Genomic DNA, 20799 nt, shown 5'->3' on the forward strand with positions numbered 1-20799 from the left:
TGTTTACTATGTGACGGCAAAATCAGTATGTACTTGTGGCAATATCGCCAGAATGTTCGGTAAGAGTTCCAGGTAGCGCATCGCTATCGCTATCTGTTTGACGATGGGTCTGTGTGTAACCGACCTAGTTAACACTCGGGATTGTCTAAAGTACAGATGATTACACCACCGAACAAGACCATGACCGTGTTGCTTTGAACTTTGTTCAGTTCAGACGGTCATAAATATCATAAATATCAACGATGCAATTGCTGAGTAGTACGGAATACGGATGGTGCAATCTATAATATCGCCCTTCTTTCATCAAGAGCGACACACGACACACGAAGCGATACACGATATTTTGCGCGACACACAAAGCGACACACGATATTTTGCGCGATACACGAAGCGACGCGCGAGCATGTACCACGAAATATCGCCCTTGTGTTGGTAGCCAAAAAGGCGATATATCGTGGTAAATATCGCGTGGCGCTTCGTGTAACGCGCAAAATATCGTGTGGCGCTTTGAGTATCGCGCAAAATATCGTGTCTAGCGTTCAAAGGGTGACACACGAAACAGGAAGCGACACACGATATTTTGCGCGACACACGAAGCGATACACGAAATTTTATTATTCAAATATCGCCCATATTATCAGAATCTCGTGTATCGCGATATAATTTCAGACCGCGACACACGACACACGAAGCGATACTCGATATTTTGCGCGATACACGAAGCGACACGCGATATTTGTACTGTTCAATATCCCAACTACAACGAAAATTTGCGAATCTGAAACATTTTTTTTTAATTTTGTCAATCTACCAAAACGTGAAAATGCCCCTTTAAATAGTACAGCGGCACCATATTAATTTATTATTACATGAACTTTGATAGTTGGTTAACTTGCAACCCATTGAGCGTTTTAAATAAAGCATTAACAAAACTGTAAACTACCACAAACGTTTATTCGAATATTAATTGTCTTATTTGTGAGAGGTTTGGAAAATTATTGGTAAAACATAAAGATGTTTTTTTTACTTACTGATTTGTCACTTTGTTGCGCACGATAATATAGTACTTACTTCTTAAATTGACAATTTTCGCAATAAAATCATATGTTAAAAGGGTGTCATTTAGCATTAAGTTTTATTAACGTTTATTTCATTGAAACAGTATAATTAAAAAAAAAAATGCAGTTGATAATGTTTATTTTCGAAATCTCGGGGTAAGAATGGAGTATATATTTGTCTTTCGACGTTGAACGCATTTTTTTGTATTTTTTTGCCTTATTATCGTTGATTGTTTTGTTTTTTAAAGCATTTAATGAGAGGGTTGAAAGTTTGTTTTGATTTTTCTTAAGTTTATAAAAGTCGCTCGCTCGGATGCAATTTGCTTCTTAATAAAATGGTATAAATAGCCTACCTGTTCATTTGTGTGAATAAATCTTATTTAACTAAAACAGTCGACTTGAAATCGTAAGTTGCAATAGATTACATAGGCGGGAGACCGAGTAGGCGTGTGTTTTTGGAAATGGGTTTCATTTCTTCGTTTTATATGACGTGCTTTAAGTTAGCGAACTGCACATCGGTTTTAACATGCAGTATTTCTTTTAATGTTCCCTTAATAATGTGATGGTGATTGAATGTCGATAATGAAAAAGTTAAATTCGTGAAAAAGACAGAAATAACGGTTGTGGTTGTTGCGTTTCTGGTGTTGGTGTTGCTAATCATGATGATCACAATTAGCATCATCTGTTCATTATCATCATCATTATCATCATCATCATCATCAGTATCATCATCATCAGCAGCAGCAGCAGCAGCAACATCATCATCGTTATAATCGTCGTCGTCGTAGTCATCATCGGAGTCGTCGTCGTCATCATCATCATCATCATCTTCATCTTTATCTATATCTCCATCTCCAACATCTTCCTCTTCTTCATCATCATCATTTGGTCATCATCATCATCGTATTTTTGAGCTGATTACAAGCCTTAAGATGGTGAATCAAAATAGAATCAAATGAGGTGTTATAATGATGGGGCTTGAAAATACAAAATACAGAAATACGGAGATGACATCACTCATTTAATTACCTTATAAGTTAGATAAATAACACACATGTCATATCCAGTTGTATAAGCATTTCGTACAAAATAACTGTGAAACAACACAGGTCAAGAACCAATGTCTCGATAATTATAGGTTAACATAAAGTAAACGCAGCAAATAAATAAATAAATATATAAACTTATGATTGAAAGGCAATCGTAGTCCATATGTGTAATGATTAATGAAGCAGATCCACATGGTTCCCCGCTTCACCTAACCTACTAATAGTATGTTGAGTTTTAACGCAGGAGGTCATGCATTCTACAATATTATTTCATATTTATAACTTAGAAAGCTAATATTGCATCTTTACGTTTTAAACACCATTGTATTCATTAGGAAACTGTCAATTTTTAATGCAAGGTATTTTTTAAAAGATAGTTTGATCATCAGCAACGGGACTAATTGCGTGAATTTCTGCTTATGTCGAAGCACTTTTATAATTTTATATAGAGAATAATAGGTTAGTGTTGATTATAGATCAGGTTTATCATGCGAGGCTTAGAAAACAAAAAGCACGAGCCTTGGCGAGTGCTTTTTCGTTTTCGTGCCGAGCATGATAAACCTGATCTATAATCAACACTAACCTATTATTCTATTTATCCCACTTTTTATTCAGTAAACTTTTTTTATTTAAACAAAATAAGTTTTCATGAGTGTTTGTCGTACTTTGATAATGACTGTAGTGTAACCAAGGTCAGTGTATTACTCCGCGTTCCAAAAATAACCGCTGATCAAATAATCATTTTTTTAAATCAGAATATCGTTCTGTAACAAAGTGTCGAGCGTTATTAATTACAATTTTAATCATATTGAATTGCAAATCTTTAAGTTTTATGATATCAATATGACATTAAGTCGTTATATACAAGGAACTACATTTGTTTACAACGTAGCCTAACACCACACACAATTCACTTTCGATATCAAACTATCGAGTCGATCACGAGGTGCACAATATTTCCTTCTTTGTTATAATATTTGGTTATTTCGTGACGAAATAACAAAGATTACTTGGATTTAAGCTAATTATATACATTAACATTTTGAATGTTGAAAGTGGCACCAAAGAATTGTGAGGCAAAGTTGTTCGAACTAGAGAAAGACATTTGCTGGTGAAGTGACTGGGTGGGGCGAACATCAAGATCAACTTGTTCGACGGTAGACAGTGGTTGTCTAGGCTGCATTTCGGCCATAGTTTCGGTGCATGAAGGTGAACAAGAGGAATCTGTTGGATTGTTACATTTACTGGACTGAGCAAGAATGAACACTTTTGCTGCTGTTCAACAGATACGTTGGAATAATTGGTTATGGACTGGACATTTTTTGCCCTGTTATGGCCATGGTTTCAGTGGGTGGAATGTTTGCATTTCGAAGTTTTTTGACCAGGAATTTGCGAACTGAGTGGTTCGTTATTCTCTTGTGCTTGAGAAAGCCGGCGTCTTTTGCCATGGCCTTCAGCATCTGACCTAGCTTGTTGACACCCAATTGTTGACGCAAGAACCACTGGGATGCAGTGTCATTTGTGCGTATTGCCAGGTTGGAAAGATGCTTTGAAGATAAATCAGATGGACACATATCCGAGTACAGCTTGTAAATTAACACAGGATTTCTTGGTCCAGACGATTGTTTTCTACGGTCAAAGGGGAGCAACTCGAACTGACTTCTTCAAAGGGGAGCTACAACAACAGAACCTATTTGCATAGTGTTAAATTTACCTAATACTAGAGGTTTTAATAAAAATAAATGACAAAAAAACACGATTTTTTGCTACTTTTCTTTGTTTTAAGGTCATTAAGATTGACAAACATTTGAGATTGTTTTTATTATTGATGCACTTGGCAAATACAGGTGACGAGGTGCGTGGGAAAAAGTAGTCCCGGTTCGGCAGTTGATGACGTCATTTCGTGCCATTGATTATAGCCTTGCCGTTGATTATAGATGAAATTTAATCAACGGGGCTTTAATCAACCGATTTCGCTGTAAAAGTGGGATAAAATTTCATCTATGTTATTCGGGTTAAAAAATGTTGCTGAATCTGAAATTGTAAAACGTGGTCAACAAGATAATAACATTTGGGTTCAGGGGAAGTCACTCGAATTTTCGTATCAAATAAAACGCATCTGTGGTGCCCCTTAAACGCAAAGCTTTATTTATATGCATGAAGGGTCTTGGCTCGTTTCTATTTCCGAAGTCGCTTTGTCGGTTTACTAAGCGTTAACTGATAATTACGCTCGTTTTAATCGGCCGTTTTGACCAATTAACTGCTTCTTTGATCACTTCATATATTAACATTAAGTCTGTCTTTTTACGCGGCCTTTTCTAATTCGGTGAAATATATTTCCAGTTATTTCTGGCAATCGTCATATGTTTTTGTCGCAGGAAACTTAAGGAAATTAAATTGTCCCCTTCCGTATAACAAACAATAACAAATAACAGCACAATGTTGCCCCACAGAAGATAAAACTGCCTATGACAAAATGAACAGGCAAATATCAGACTGATTTGACTCACAACTAAAGAGAGTAAAAGGTATATCGTAGACGCGTACATTGTAATATTACTTTCCAAAATGTATGAGCGCATTACATGTAACCATTGTATTGTTTGGATAGTCTTATGAGTATGAAAGGTAGGTAATGGTTATAAATATTTTGCCTCCCATAAGCAAAATTACTTTGTCTGTTTGATTGTTTTGTCTGGTTGTCTGCCTGGCTGTCGGTCTGGCCGTCGGTAGGGCTGGCTGTCGGTCGGGCGGCTGGTTGATGTCTGTGTGTCTGTCTGTTTGTCTGTCTGTCTGTTTGTCTGTCGATCAGTCGGTCTTGCTGGCGGTGGGTCGTTCGGTCGGGCGGCTTTCTTACTGGCTGTTTGTCTGGCTATATGTCTCTCGCTGAAGTAGTCCATTCGTCCCAGCGGTATATCAAGCGGACACAACAGTTTAAAACTTAAAACTATTTTTGCAGAAATTGATTTAAAGGGACTTTTACACAGATTTTGGAATGTATTGAAGCTTGTCATTAGATGCTTTATATTGATAAATGTTAACATAGGATATAAAACGCTCCAATTAACAAAACAAGAATATTTGAAGAAAGAAAAAAAGTAACCCTCAACTGGGCTCTAACCACTGACACCTGGAGTAAAAGTCTAATGCTCTGACGTGTGTATAAAAATCGTATAGAATATTACCTTATTTCAATACTTGATCTGAACTAAACATACATTCTAATTCATATTACAATTCTTTCAGAATATCGGACATAAGACAACATCAATGATCGCCTTTTTCTTCAATCGTCGTCCTTCTTACGTCGTCGACATACATCTTGTACATCTCCAGAGGCCAATGTTTGTCCCAATCTTCATGCAATGTTCATAACATCCCTTATCATATCTGGGTGAGATGAGGTCAAAAGCTCGGTCACTAGGTCAAACTAAATATTATGCTTGTCAACGCGTTTTTGTGCACAATCATCACGTATTTTCCTTTAAACACCTGTTCTTATGATCTCTTGGTAGAGTTCATAAATGGTTCAGTCCGTTCAAAAACATTGCCGCCAGGAGGCATGGCATATTCCATACATTATAAGTGAAAGCTTTTGAAAAATATCAGAGTCACATGTATTTCCCCAATAATCATGAATATTGCAAACAAGCTTTTTATCCTACAACTAAATGTGTGTTATTTCAGTGTTTCCATATTCTTTTCTTAACAAATCTTCCTATTATGATATCTCATTCAATGCCGTTAAAACGCATTGTGACCAGTAGATGTCGAAGTTTTCTTATTCTTTTCTTAAACTATATTAAGCATTAGCATTGACGGATAGGTAACATTTGAAAACTTCTTAATCGTTGACCCCTGGTTTACATAACAATATGTAATCATAAAATCACGAAGTAAAAAAGATACATAGAAATAATACATAAACAGTCGGAATGGCAGCATGGGTAGTCCCGATAAGCATGGTTTGAAATCCGATGGATGCATTTTTTTTCATTATTTTCTAACATACTTGAGCTTGTTATAGGTCTTTAAGCTCGTTAAGGCCGCTGCTTTTTTTCCTATTGAAAGCATTATCTGACATAATGAAATCGGCAACAATGTGTGAACATCACGAAGTAGATATGAAGTCCCTTCATAAGAATATCTCTGTTTAAATAGCAGAAGCACCCCCGCCAGGATTTAGCTTTGTCAATAGCAAGTGTCCGTGTGTAAATAAATCGATATCGACAAAATACGACTATTTGCAATACAGAAGCTTGTTTTTTGAAATAAAATCATAATTAAAGAATGGTATTCAGCACATCGCACGAATATAATACATATTAACATGTGTATATGTTTGTAAAAATCAAACATTACAATAAAACTATGAAAAATCTGTGTTTTCACTGCATTGTTAACTATAATGTTAACGAGTACAAAATGCCCCAAAAGGACACCGTAGAATGTGTGTTCACTGCATTTCCGTGTATTGAAGTATGTAGTTTTACTTTCGTTTTCCATGTGAGTTGGCAATCTCCACGCAGAGTTGTCGTTCCTTGCTCTCACATACAACTCTGCGAAATGCTCAGCTTGCCATTTTGTCTATAAAATAGGTCAAACCGAACAAACGCATTCAATGTACATTTGATTGGATATTTAAGATCGCAAGCATTAAATTAAGAAATATGACTTTTAAATGTACGATAAATCGTGCAAAAACTTGCGAGTTTTAATGCAACTCTTTGGAACTAATTTATTGCCTATTTACGCAGATGGAATCATTCCACGCACTTCACAAATGTAAACAATTGAACATATTTTTTTTGAGTGACGTTAGGAATTGCTTCGACGTGTGCATGTATGTTGGTTTCTTAATGTAAACAATTGAACATATTTTTTTTGAGTGACGTTAGGAATTGCTTCGACGTGTGCATGTATGTTGGTTTCTTAACATAAAAAAAACATATCAATTTTATAATAATGAATTAAGACTGATATAAGATATCATGGTATGAGATGGTTTTCTTTAATGCAGTGAATGCAATGTAACCGTCGTGCAAGAGATTGTTTAGTATTCTGTAACCTCAATGATGGACGCTTGGAATGATCATGACATAAATGAGACGCTTTCATAACAATAGTCCGTTCTGAGCCCAACACAGAGGTGAATGCAATGTAACCGTCGTGCAAGAGATTGGTGATTTGGGTCGAGAAGGTCAGAGCGACTCTGGTCGATGGCCGTCTTTGCCTTATATGGTAATCATAACCATATATGTCACAACACAAACATCTAAATAATATGAATTATTGTAATATGACCATCTATGGAGAAATCATAATCAAATAACGTGCGAGGGGTACCGAATGGAGAAACAATAAAAAACATCGTTGGATTAATCTCCCCTCTCTGATTGCCCACGAGCTTTCAAACGGTTGAGATCCGGTATTGTATACGTTTGTGACATTGTTTTGAGATCAAGAAGTCATTTCGGCGCTTATAATTGACGCTTTTGATGTGTGTATAGTGACTGTGTGATATTTGCATTGATTGAACACTTACCAGTGTATTGCAATTTTGACACTTATTGATTATTGAAAACTAGTGCTTTTTAACTTGTGTGACCTTTAATTTTATTAAAGCGTGATTGATCTGTTTTGTTTATATTCTTTTTGTGTAGTTAGACACACATTAGACAAGTTTAGTCGTCCTTATTAGTCTTGTTGCAATAGTATTGTTAAGGTAGTATTTGGATTGTTAAGACTTGTCTTTTAATAATTAGTAGATTTATTACGCAGGCTCTTTTGTACAGGATGCAGCGTTGTGTCAGGAAGCATTTCCCTTTTATTTTTTCAGTAGCCCAAGACAGGAGAAAAGTGAACCTTATTGCTGGGGACTCCAATGTTCATCGGATTAAGGATATTCTTCCTGACGATATAGCTGTAAAATGCCTGCCAATCTCTGGGGAGAATATGTAATGAAAATGGTATAGAACAGTAATTACAGTTTCAGGTTTGTTTCTATTAATGGTATCACATGTACACATTTTTCTAAACGTTAAACCGAAATGATTAATGAAATAAACAAAAGGTTACCCTTTAAACGGTATCCATATGTCATTTATAAAAGCGTCATTGACATCGCATTTCCAAACTGAAAGTAATGATTATTTCCAGAAGTTATATTCAGATCATAACCCATTAGCGCAATGACGTCATATTAAAACCAACTGTATTTGTCGTTGTCAAATCATTGGGTACACGTTTTCTTCTTACCTGCCGTAGTATTTTATAGCAAAGACGAATAAATATTGATCCAACATTTCTTCAATAAGACTACACCTGTGTAAATTTTTTATTGTTTTCTAACTTACAAGATGTACATAAAAACGAGTATCTGTTTATTAAATTAAAAATGAATGCGGATGAATAAATGTCGGGAAAATTTTCTCATGCACGTTGTGCCGACGCGCGTCGAATGTTCAAGACAATTCGGGGCATGATCATGCAACAAATAGCTGGAAAATTTTCCCGAGCACTTTGTGCCGACGTGTGTCAAATATTCAAGACGTCTAGGTCGTACATGGTGTTTTGTTATGTTTACGCTGCTGTGAATAAGGGCCATCTGGCACACATGATACAAATGTATACGAGTCTTTTTTAACAGCTTTTAATAAGTTTTGCAACATTGTAACGTAATGAACTAAAATGGATTATGTTGATATCAACAGTCGTTTAAATGTTTACTGTTTTTGTAAACATTTTTGATAAAACACGAAACGCCACCATTTAAACGTGATGCTCATAGTTTCTATAAATGATGTAATTATTTCATTTCTTTATACTTAAACAGTTCAGATTTAAAGTCCTAAGCTTCGTATGATTACAATATTTGTCATCAATATAAAGTTAAACTTATTATGCTGATGTGCAATGATTGCGTTTTCTAACTAATTTGCATGGTTATATATTTTATTTAAGCGTGTGGAATATTTTACAGATTGTAGGGAATTGTATTTGCAAACTTTTCATTTTAATCCTGAGGCAATGCATGCGTTTTCCTTGTGTATTCATTCATTGTATATTTGTGATTTATTTACACAGACATTCGCTAACTCTGTTTTCAAGGGTGCCAAATTTTCTTGTGATCGTTTTTGCCATGCATTGTTGAGAGACTTGCAGAAGATGGATGTTCAACAGCTGTATCTTCATCTAGGCTCAAATGACATTCTTACGAATGAAGCGGTGTTTTACCGGTACATAAACAATTATTTAAAAATGCTTTTATATTTAAATTTAATGTAGTTGTTTCCCATAACTATATAAATTTGCAAAACTAACATTTTACATGGTTTATTCCTCAATGAGTCATGGAAACTTGCAATCATTGTAAAAGTGTGATCTAGTTTCTAATTTATAAATAAAGCATTTCACAATATTTTCTATTATCCATGTTAATTTGACATTTTATGCTCCCCCCCAAAAAAAAAAATTGGGGGGGGGGAGCATATAGTCGCCGCTTCGTCAGTCCGTCTGTCCGTCCGTGCACAATTTTTGTCCGGGCTATTTCTCAGCAACTAATGATCGGAATTCAATGAAACTGTATGGGAAGCTTCAGTACCAAGAGGAGATGTGCATATTATCAGCGGGTTCTGGTCGGATGATTTTTCACAGAGTTATGGCGTTTTAAAATTTTCCATTAACTGTACATATAGTGCAATTCTTGTCCGGGCTATTTCTCAGCAATTAATGACCGGAATTCAGTGAAACTTTATGGAAAGATTCACAACCAAGAGGAGATGTGCATATTATCAGCGGGTTCTGGTCGGATGATTTTTCACAGAGTTATGGCCCTTTGAAATTTTCCATTAACTGTACATATAGTGCAATTCTTGTCCGGGCTATTTCTCTGCAACCAATGACTGGAATTCAATGAAACTTTATGGGAAGCTTCACTACCAAGAGGAGATGTGCATATTATCAGCAGGTTCTGGTCGGATGATTTTTCACAGAGTAATGGCCCTTTGAAATTTTCCATTGTGTATATAGTGCAATTCTTGTCCGAGCAATTTCTCAGCAACTTATTACGGGAATTCAATGAAACTTTATGGGAAGCTTCACTACCAACAGGAGATGTGCATATTATCAGCCGGTTCTCGTCGGAGGATTTTCCACAGAGTTATGGCCCTTTGAAATTTTCTATAAACTGTTCATATAGTGCAATTCTTGTCCCGGCTATTTCTCCCCAACTACTGACTGGAATACAATGAAGCTTTATGGGAAGCTTAATCTCTTGAGGAGATGCGCATGTTATTAGTGGGTTCTGGTTAGATGATTTATTTACAGAGTTATGGCCCTTTGAAATTTTTAAGTTGCTAAACCATCCATCGTATTATTGTGTCCAAAGTTATGCCCCTCAAGACGTATCCTTTTATCTGAATATATAGTGCAATATTGTGACAAAAAAACCTTTGTGGAGCATTACCCGTCTCAAACGGTTTCTTGTTTCATTATTTGCTGTCTACAATTAAATTACATGAAATAGCAAATGTTTTATTTATGCGCATAATATTAAAAATATAATTATACATATTTGTTTATGTAACTATTTTGATAGGTAAGTCAGTCTGCAAAGAAAAAGAACACATTTGTATACTTTCTCCACATTTTTATGCCCCCTTTCGAAGACAAGTGGGTATATAGTTTTCGCACTGTCTGTCCGTCTGTCACACTTTTCTTGTCCGCTCTCTAATTCAAATAGTTTTCATCCGATCTTTACCAAACTTGGTCAGAAGTTGTATCTAGACAATATCTAGGTCAAGCTCGAATATGAGCCATGTCGGGTCAAAAACTAGGCCATGGGGTCAATTTATTAGTGCATTTCAAGGATTAAGCATGGTGTCCGCTCTCTAATTGAAGTGGTTTTCATCTGATCTTTACCAAACTTGGTCAGAAGTTGTATCAAGACAATATCTAGGTCATGTTCGAATATGGGTCATGCCGGGTCAAAAACTAGGTCATGGAGTCACTTAGTGCATTTCAAGGATTTTTTTATGCCGCCGAAGGAAGTCATATAGTGATCGCACTGTCCTTCCGTCTGTTTGTCTGTCCGTCTATCTGTCCGTCACACTTTGTGTTTAGGTTTCGAAAAATGCTCATAACTTCTTTTGTCGCTTCAGATGTAACATTCATATTTGATATGCATGTGTATATGGACAAGGCCTTTCCATACGCACACAAATTTTTACCCCATGACCTTGACCTTAGGGTCCGCGTTTAGGGTTCGAAACATGCATTTAGATTTCGAAAAATGCTCATAATTTCTATCAAAGCATTTATTGGGGGCATACGTCATCCTATGGAGACAGCTCTTGTTTAACAATTTAATTGAAAATAATATGTTGTCAACACGAAGTGTATATATGCAAGATCACATTCCCAGTGACAACAACTCTTTAATTGTTGACTGTATTTTAGCTCGCATATTATATATGAAATATATATAGTGGAGCTATCCTACTCACCCCTAGTAAAATTATTGACGCTCTCAAATATTAAGCTACTTTTTATATGGGTAATATTTGGAGCGTACAAAAGGGGAAAGACTAAATTAATGGTGGGAACTTTTACTTCTTTGTCTATATTATTGCGCAAGGATTTTGTGCGCAACATTCAAGCCCCGATATAAGACACTTAATACACTGCAAATCCAATATATCGCGGTTGAAGGGGTCCAAAGATCGCGACCGTGATACATCCGGCGCGCGATATAAATGGTAAGGTTATGTATGCATGTATATGTGTGCATTAGCATCGTTATGCAATCTCAAAACACGCTATTTACCTACCTTATTCAATTATGTGTTATATCCATATGTTATTCATTGGTATAACACAAAACATTCCCTTGTCAATTTAAAACGCACATTTTACAAAAACACACATTTAACGCACTTAAAAGTGCGTTAATTCTGTGTTTTTTGTTAATATCTGCGTTTTCAGTGTTCAAAAGTGCATTTAAGTGCGCATTTTGTGCGTTTTTTCTTTTCAAGTGCGTTATTTAAGTGAAAAAGTTTGTTTTTTGTGTGTTTTCTTCATCTGTAAGTGCGCTTTTGAGTGTAGATGTGAGCAAAATGTGTTTTTTTATCTAAGAAGTGTGTTTTAAGATTTACATATGTGGGTTTTTTCTCACAAAAGTGCGTTTTTCTTTTTCGATGTGCGTCTTTTTTAACCATGAGTTAGTCTTTTATTTCATAAGTGCGTTTTTATCATATGGTCTGTTTTTAACGGATGTATCTAAAAAGACACATGTTTAACACACTTCTTAAAAAGTGCGTCTTTAACAACCGTTTAGCAAATGTTGTACAGAAATTGAACAAGAAACAAATTTGTTTCAGGCTCTAACAATTTATTTGCATCAAATGAATAAACATAGATATATACCTCAGTAACCTGTTATAATATAAGGTGCAGTTTGAATTCAAAGCGGTTACTGGTTGTGCATATGAACCTGTTTAATGTTAATATACTTTATAATACAATTTCAATGCATATAACATTGCTTTTGTTTTAATCTCAAACATTTCTAACAATTTCCACCTAAATCAGACTGTGGGTAACTAATTGAAAGTGTCAAAAATATTATGTAGGCTTGAAAGTATCAAGTATATTTCCTCAACATAAAAATATATAAATTTTGAACTTTCTTATACTGACATTTATACCCCAATACAATTAATATCTACCACATTGACCATAAACAAACATTTAAAAGGCAACTAAAATAATATTTATATTATTATTATTATTTGCTAACACCATTCAGCATGTTATATTTAAATATTCACAATTAAATATAATGCGTTAAGGGTGCTGTGTATTATTCAATAAATATTTTGGTGTTGAAATGACTGCCTTATCAGTATTTCTCAAATTATGTAATTTTTGGCTTAGACACAGCATGGAATCAGATCAGAGATTAGCCAGTACTTATTAGTTCTCTATCTAAGCCTAACAAAGGGGTGTTGATATACTTTTGATTGGTTCAGGCACCATCTATTTGAGAACCACAGATAGGAAGTTCTTTTTTGAAAACAAGCAGAATCAGCAACTGACTTTAAGCTAGATTTTAGGTACATGTATAAAGTGAACAACATTCAGACTTATTATTCTAGTGTAAAATGTCTTGAAATACTTTCAGCATGAAGTATTGTGTGATGAAATAAAATGTGTATTTACTACAATGTATAAATCAACAATAAGTTTGTTGCAAAGGAGATTCAAAGTGGGTGGTTAAAGACATATAAAGTGATATGGTCTAGTTCAACAACTTCCTGTATTTTTGGAATACTGAAGAACAGTCTGTTGTAACAGGTTTGTATTTTCAATTCTGCATCCCTTTTTTTATTTAGTTTATTGAATTGATTATGATCATTATCATATCTATGTATTGTCGCTGGGAAATGTAAATGGATGAGTAAATGTAATGCAATTTTATGGAAAAACAACACCATTTGAATTATTATGGCTGTATTTTATGGTTATTGTCATCTTAAATGTTATTTATACCTATATTTGGTCATTAATGAACACATTTTTCCCCCATATTAAATGAGAACTTTTATATTTTAAATTTAAAGGTTAAACCCCATGGTGACCGTGGAATTGACATTGACCAGAAGATCCTTTGGAAAAAATGTGCATCATCACATCGCCTACCAAAAAAGGGAGCAAAAGGGAGACTACCTGATGTATTGACTTGAATACCAGGTTTTACCCTGCACAAGCTGGCCAACATGAGGAGAACAGGAGTGGGAAAACCCCGCCCTCTCCTTGACCAAGAAAAGCTGGATTTGTTTAGGGGTAAAACTATACAGGGTACTGGTTATTGCATTTTAAAGGTGTCACACTTCCAACCAGTCCACACAGCCAAATGAGACCAGGTATCTTGGTACATTTTCAAACAGTATTTTCCACCAAACATATTTATTTATGAAAAGCGATAAGTCACATGTGATCAGAGGATTAAAATTGCAAAAATAAACAACCCAAAACAACAAGCAAACAAACTAGTTTTGATTTAAATTTATAATTTTTATAGCAACGAAATTACCATAACAGCAATATTCAACATTTACATTATAAAATATCTTTCAGGACCTGATCAATTGAGATCATGCACGAGACGCACCGCGCAAAAGCCATGACAGTATAATAGTTGCAAAGAAGTTTGACCGGCTGGTGGCAGACATGGAGAGAAAAATGAGAGCCGCACTCCGCCGCCTCAAAGAAATGACAGGCCTTGATTGATTCTCATCTGTTTGGAAACTTATACATCCTACTTTTTACAATGACCTCTGAAATATTTGTTTAAGCTCAATATGTACAGCTTCATTCTCAAGTCTTCATAACACTATACCATTTAAATATTAAGGTAAACACATTATCCATGAGTTCATAATGAACGCATCGGAATTCTATGAGGGAATATCCTTTGATATTCCCTTTTTTCGTTGCAAAATGAAGAAAAACAGGTGTTTTTTTCTCACTTTTATTGCACACAAATTTAACCTTGAATCAAAATGCATAAACAGGAATTATCAAACTTGTATATTTCCTAAAAAAAGTGCGTAAATTTACAAACATTTTTAATGCAAAAAGAACACATTTGACATCAACTAAGAAATTATTCGTAAATTTACGAACATTTTAAGGGAGAAAAATCAGTAGCTTTTTCATTGCTTGTCACCATGTGGCATAAATTTATGAACTTCTTTTTTTAAAGAAATATATGATTAACAAAACCATTATTCCTAAATTTACGCACTATTAAAAATGTTCAGAAATACTTGGTGAATTCATAGATTCTCACCAAAACCAGACTTTTAACAAAACCATATTTCGTAAATTTACACACTATTTAACATTTTCATTGGTTAATTCATAAATAAAACCATACTTCGTAAATTTACGCACTATTAAAAATTTTCAGACATAATTGGAAATTCATATTCTTGGCAATACCATACTTCGTAATTTTACGAACTAGTAAAACTTTTCAGAAATACTTCATCAATCCATATATTCTCAACCAAATCTTACTTCGTAAATTTACGCACTATCAACAATTTTCCGAAATATGAGGTCAATTCATATTTTCTTAACAAAACCATACTTCGTAAATTTACGCACTATTATATATTTTCAGAAATACTTTGTAAATTCATAGATTCTTAACCAAAAAATACTTCGTAAATTTACGAACTATTAACAAAAAAAACAGTCATAGATTCTTAACAAAACCATACTTCGTAAACTTACGCACTATTAAAAACTTTCAGAAATACTTGGTAAATTCATAGATTCTGAACAAAAACATACTTCGTAAATTTACGCACTATTAAAAACTTTCAGAAATACTTGGTGAATTCATAGATTCATAACAAAACATACTTCGTAAATTTACCCACTATTAAAAACTTTCAGAAATACTTGGTGAATTCATAGATTCTGAACAAAACATACTTCGTAAATTTACGCACTATTACAAAATTTCAGTATTTGGTGAATTCATAGATTCTTAACAAAAACATACTTCGTAAACTTACGCAATATTTAACCTTTTCAGAAATACTTGGTAAATTCAAAACCATACTTCGTAAATTTACGCACTATTAAAACTTTTCAGACATAATTGGTAAATTCATATTCTTAATAATACCATACTTCGTAAATTTACGAACTAGTAAAACTTTTCAGAAATACTTTGTCAATTCATATATCCTTAACAAAACCATACTTCGTAAATTTACGCACTACTATTTTTTTTCAGAATTACTTCATCAATTCATATATTCTCAGGAAAACCTTACTTCGTAAATTTACGCACTATTAACAATTTTAAGAAATACCAGGTCAATTCATATATTCTTAACAAAACCATACTTCGTAAATTTACGCACTATTATATTTGTTCAGAAATACCCCATACTTTGTCAATTCATATATTCTCAACAAAATCATATTTCGTAAATTTATGCTGCATTAAAAATTTTCAGAAATACAAAGTCATGTACTTGGTCAGTTCATATATTCTTAACATACGTAGTACATTTACACACTATTATATATTTTCAGAAATACTCGGTACTTGGCAAATTCATAGCAAAACCAGACTTCCTAAATTTAGGCATTATTAAACAATTTCAGAAATACTTGGTAAATTCATAGATTCTTAACAAAACCAGACTTCGTAAATTTACGCACTTAAAAAAAACAACAGAAATACTTGTTTAATCAGGGGTCTCGCGAGTGGGCGAAATGGGCAATTTCTTTGCCAAATTAATCTTCACTTCACACATTAATTTCATGAAGGCGAAGTGACTTCTCCTCCTTTTAATGATTTACTTTGTGCCAGATATTGACCGATTAAAATCAATTTGATGTGGAGAATTGGACACAGGAGGATTCTCTGCCATTAGTGCCCCATGTACAGGTCATGCAAAGTTGAACATTCAAAAGAACAGTCTGGAGCTATTACACTTCTTGAAATTGTTAATAGATGATGCCTTGATTAATTGCCTTCTGCTGGCTACCAGTAACTATGATACAGCAATGTTAAATGGCCCATTAAAACAATACTAAGGAATGATCAAATGGGAAGATGTAACCTAGCACTGACAATAAATATGGGGCTCATTTACAGGTCAGATTTGGAATCTCTGCTGTAAAATGAGATTTTAAATGAATTTTTAATTTAAAACAAATATTTGTAACAAAAAATTAATTTGATTTAATGTTGAATTGGTTAAAATTAACAAGGAAGTCAAAAGATTCTGAACATTACTGGCTTGTTACAATTGAAGTTTATTTGATACACCTGTTAAGGAAAAAAAGTAATTAAAAGTACAATCATAATCAACAATCAATGAGAAATAAGGAAAATGTTGGTTTTATACACTTAACATGTCATATTGTATAAAACAAGTGAAGAGTTGATTAAAAGCTGAACATAAACCACTAAGTTGCTGCAAAATATACGTAAAACTAAGATCTATGACGCAAATGTATCATTTCTCCCAAATATGTTACCAATTCTCCCTATTTTGGCTTTAGGGAGAAGTGACTTCTCCCTAAATTTTGAGCCTAGCTAGACCCCTGTTAATTCATAGATTCTTAACATAACCATACTTCGTAAATTTACGCACTATACATTTTTTTCAGAAATACTTGATAAATTCATAGATGTCATCATTGTTGGTATTTATACGAACATTTTCAGGGAAAAGGTCTTTTTTTTGCATTAACAATCAACATTTTTGATATTTCATATTAATGCAAACTATTATTAACTGTCATCTTTGTTCGTATTAAAACGAACATTTTCGCAAACAAAGTCATTTTTTGCATTAAAAATCAACATTTTTGATACTTGTATTAATACAGCGTTTATAAATTGTCATCATTTTACATATTAATACAAACATTTCCAGGGATAAAAAGTCAGTTTTGTCACTAAATATAGTCAGTCGCGAGAGAGCCTAGTCTTTTTTAAGGAGAAATTTGCACAGATTTTCTCCGATATTAGTGTCAGATACTGTTGGATTGTTTGTGGATTTCTTGATGAATTCTTGAACTAGATTGTCAGGTTTTACAACAGGCAAAGTTTGCAATTTGAATTTAATGTCTGGTGCAACATGACTTTCTGACCCATCAGAGCCTTCGACATCATGCTCTTGTAGTACCTTTACTTCTGCAGCGTCGGCTTCAAAAGCTTTTTGCTGAGAAAGAACTTGAAGATTCGCTTCTGATTCTGCCTTTTGTTTCAAAAGAGCTGCTTCTTGTTGAGTATATTTCAGTTTTATCTTGGCAGATTCGGCTTCTGCTTGTTTCAATGCGATGAGTTCACTCCTACGGCTAGAGGATCTCGAACTGTGTGTCTTCACACCACCATGGACAGAGTTTGGCTTCATGCTGGATATGACTTTTTTTAATATTGATTGTTTATTTTGGTCAATCTTTTCCAGCGCATGTAACTTTGCTTTTTCCTGTCGCGACACGTCTGTAGTGAGAGCCGATAATTCTTAAGACTTGCTTCACTTTTCACATTTTTTAAGTGCACTTCAAATTCGTCTTTAACTTTTACGTAACTTTCATAGGTAATTGCTGTTCAATCAGGTTAATTTCACCAACACTACTCTCATAAGTTAAACTACTTACTATGCACAAACTTTCAGTCACTTTGCGCCATGAAACAGAACAGCGCTTCCTAAAGTCATCAATTCTCTCTTCATAAAGAGCCCTTCCTTTTGCAGAAAACGGACGTACATGCCGTGTTGACATAAAATAAACTTTCTTAAGCCGGTTGAAATACAGATGAGACTTTAGTGCGACCAATTTTGAACGTGGATTTAGTTCGATGTCCAGTACCAGTCATCTCCATCTGCTACTAGCAAAGTGTAGGTCAATTTACTTTTCTGTTCTGGAAACAGATAGCGGACCGATCGTGTCGAAAAAAACACTGTATGTGGTGGTATTCAGTATTTATTCTTAGAGTCAACTCGATGTATGTGGTAAATTGCTGCAATAAAACAAAATAAAAGATGTTCAGTTCTGCAGTAAAGAACAATGAAAATGATGTATTGTAATCAAAAAATACTTTAAATGACTGAAAAAAGGTAAAAAGTATAGCCTATACCTAAGTAATAAACAATGACATAGTTACGAAAGAAAAGCTTTGGAAATTACCCTAACATATAAGACATATAGCCTCAACTGGGTCGAAAGGGTAGGTACGACGTAATTTGGGTACGAATAGCATTTACTGAAAAAACTTGAATGAATGAATATACCCCATAAATAATTACTGCCTTAACAAAATACAAGTTATATAGCATTGATAACATGTGGAAACTTACACCATACCGGTGTAAACGTCTTAAGAAAATGCCGAAATAGCAATATCGGCAAACGCCTCGATTTAAAATTCGTGTGTGTGTGTGTGTATTTGAGATTTATTTACAGGTCGTCCAGCGTCTTCTCGACTACAGATGTATCGACCTGCCCCTGTGACCCTTCAGGGGAGAAAATAAGGTCATATTATACATCATAGCACGATGGCCAATGAGACCTTAATGTGACTAGATGCTTTTTTTTTTTTTTTTTTTTTTTTTTTTTTTTTTTTAATGGATTATGTAGTGGTTTGCCTTTTATCAAAATGGTTTTTGCAGTATTCCTATTATCTCTAGATTATCATTATCCTTATTGGCATTAATGTTAATTCCTTAAAGTTTGTGTGTGGTTTTTGTGCTCTCCGCCCCAAGAGGTTTTAGTGGGGGTTCGAGCGGGATACAGAGGGCGCCCCGATTCCAGAGGCGCCCCTGGTTCTTTTAAGTGCCCGGTGTACAGCACCGATACACTGCACCCCCGTTTAACGTCCCTCGCGGAGGACTTGTTAGTACATAAACATTAGTACAGATTAGTACAGATATTACTCTATTGCCCTGTGTCTTGGTGTAAATTCACATGGGCTCTCTCTGTTGTGCTGTTGGATATTGTCAGGTGTTTAATGGTGTTGCAAGGGTCAGAATAGTTTTGAAGTTTAATATAGTAGAAAAGGGGCTGCGTTTGTGTGGTTGGACCGAGATGACTGATTGGTTGTTGGTGGTACAGGGAGGACAATATCTGGTTCTACACTTTCTTTCTTTGGGAGACAATTTTCACGCGCCTTTTTTTGTTTTTGAGAGAGAGAGAGAGAGAGAGAGCGCGCACGTTCTTCTTCCTGTTTATATTGCTAGTGGTTACACAGATGGTTATTATATGTATTAGTGCATTTTGTTCAGGAGGGAATAGATCTGGGATGTTAATGCTGACCATCCCTCTAATTCGATCTGATCCTCATAGTGACAAGGGTAATACGTGCAGGTTAGCAATACAAGGTTTACAATTCAACGTCAAACGTAACAAGGCACAGGCATGCAAGGAAAAAACTTACACTGCTCTACAAGAAAACATCACCTACGCTACAGTAGGGGAAACAACAACAACAAATACCGTCACCATTCTCTTTTTATTTTTATTTTTGTCATGTTGGGTATGTCATGTCAACGGGGCCAAAGTGCACGGATGTCATGTCAACGGAGCCAGAGTGCACGGGCGAGAGATATCTCTTCAGGCGCGCCCTCTGGCCCAGCCGACACGCTCTACTCAACATGTTTAAGTCTTGTACATATGGGAAAAATGTTAACTAATCACATTTAATTACAACAATATTTACACCTATAGGGGTTGCACTGTGGGTAAATTTGCCCACGTACGCACTTACTGCGTCTTCCGATCCTGCGTGGAAGTATGTTGTCTGTGTCCCCTACCTTCGTCGTTGTTGCTGATTACAGTTTAAGAGAAGGAAAGCGAGGGTCTCGCGGAACCCTGGGTTTTGTTACCTAGAGCGCTATTTGGTTGTAAAAGAAGGCTTAGAGCTTATCCATAGTGGTCGAAAGGGGCCAAGTGACATATGTATTGGGGGGGGGGGACGTACCCTTCCGTCGTTTTAGTATTATTAGTCTGTATCTATTTATTTATTGGTGTAATTTTCCTATATATCATAAAGCGCAGACGAGGAAACCGCGAACGTTCGTTATAGACAGCTCCCTCATCTTTGCCTTGTTTATAGTATTGTTTATTTATGTATTGACGTCAACAAGGTGTTATTG

Source organism: Dreissena polymorpha, chromosome 12 (assembly GCF_020536995.1).
Source record: "Dreissena polymorpha isolate Duluth1 chromosome 12, UMN_Dpol_1.0, whole genome shotgun sequence".
In the NCBI taxonomy this organism is placed as follows: domain Eukaryota; kingdom Metazoa; phylum Mollusca; class Bivalvia; order Myida; family Dreissenidae; genus Dreissena; species Dreissena polymorpha.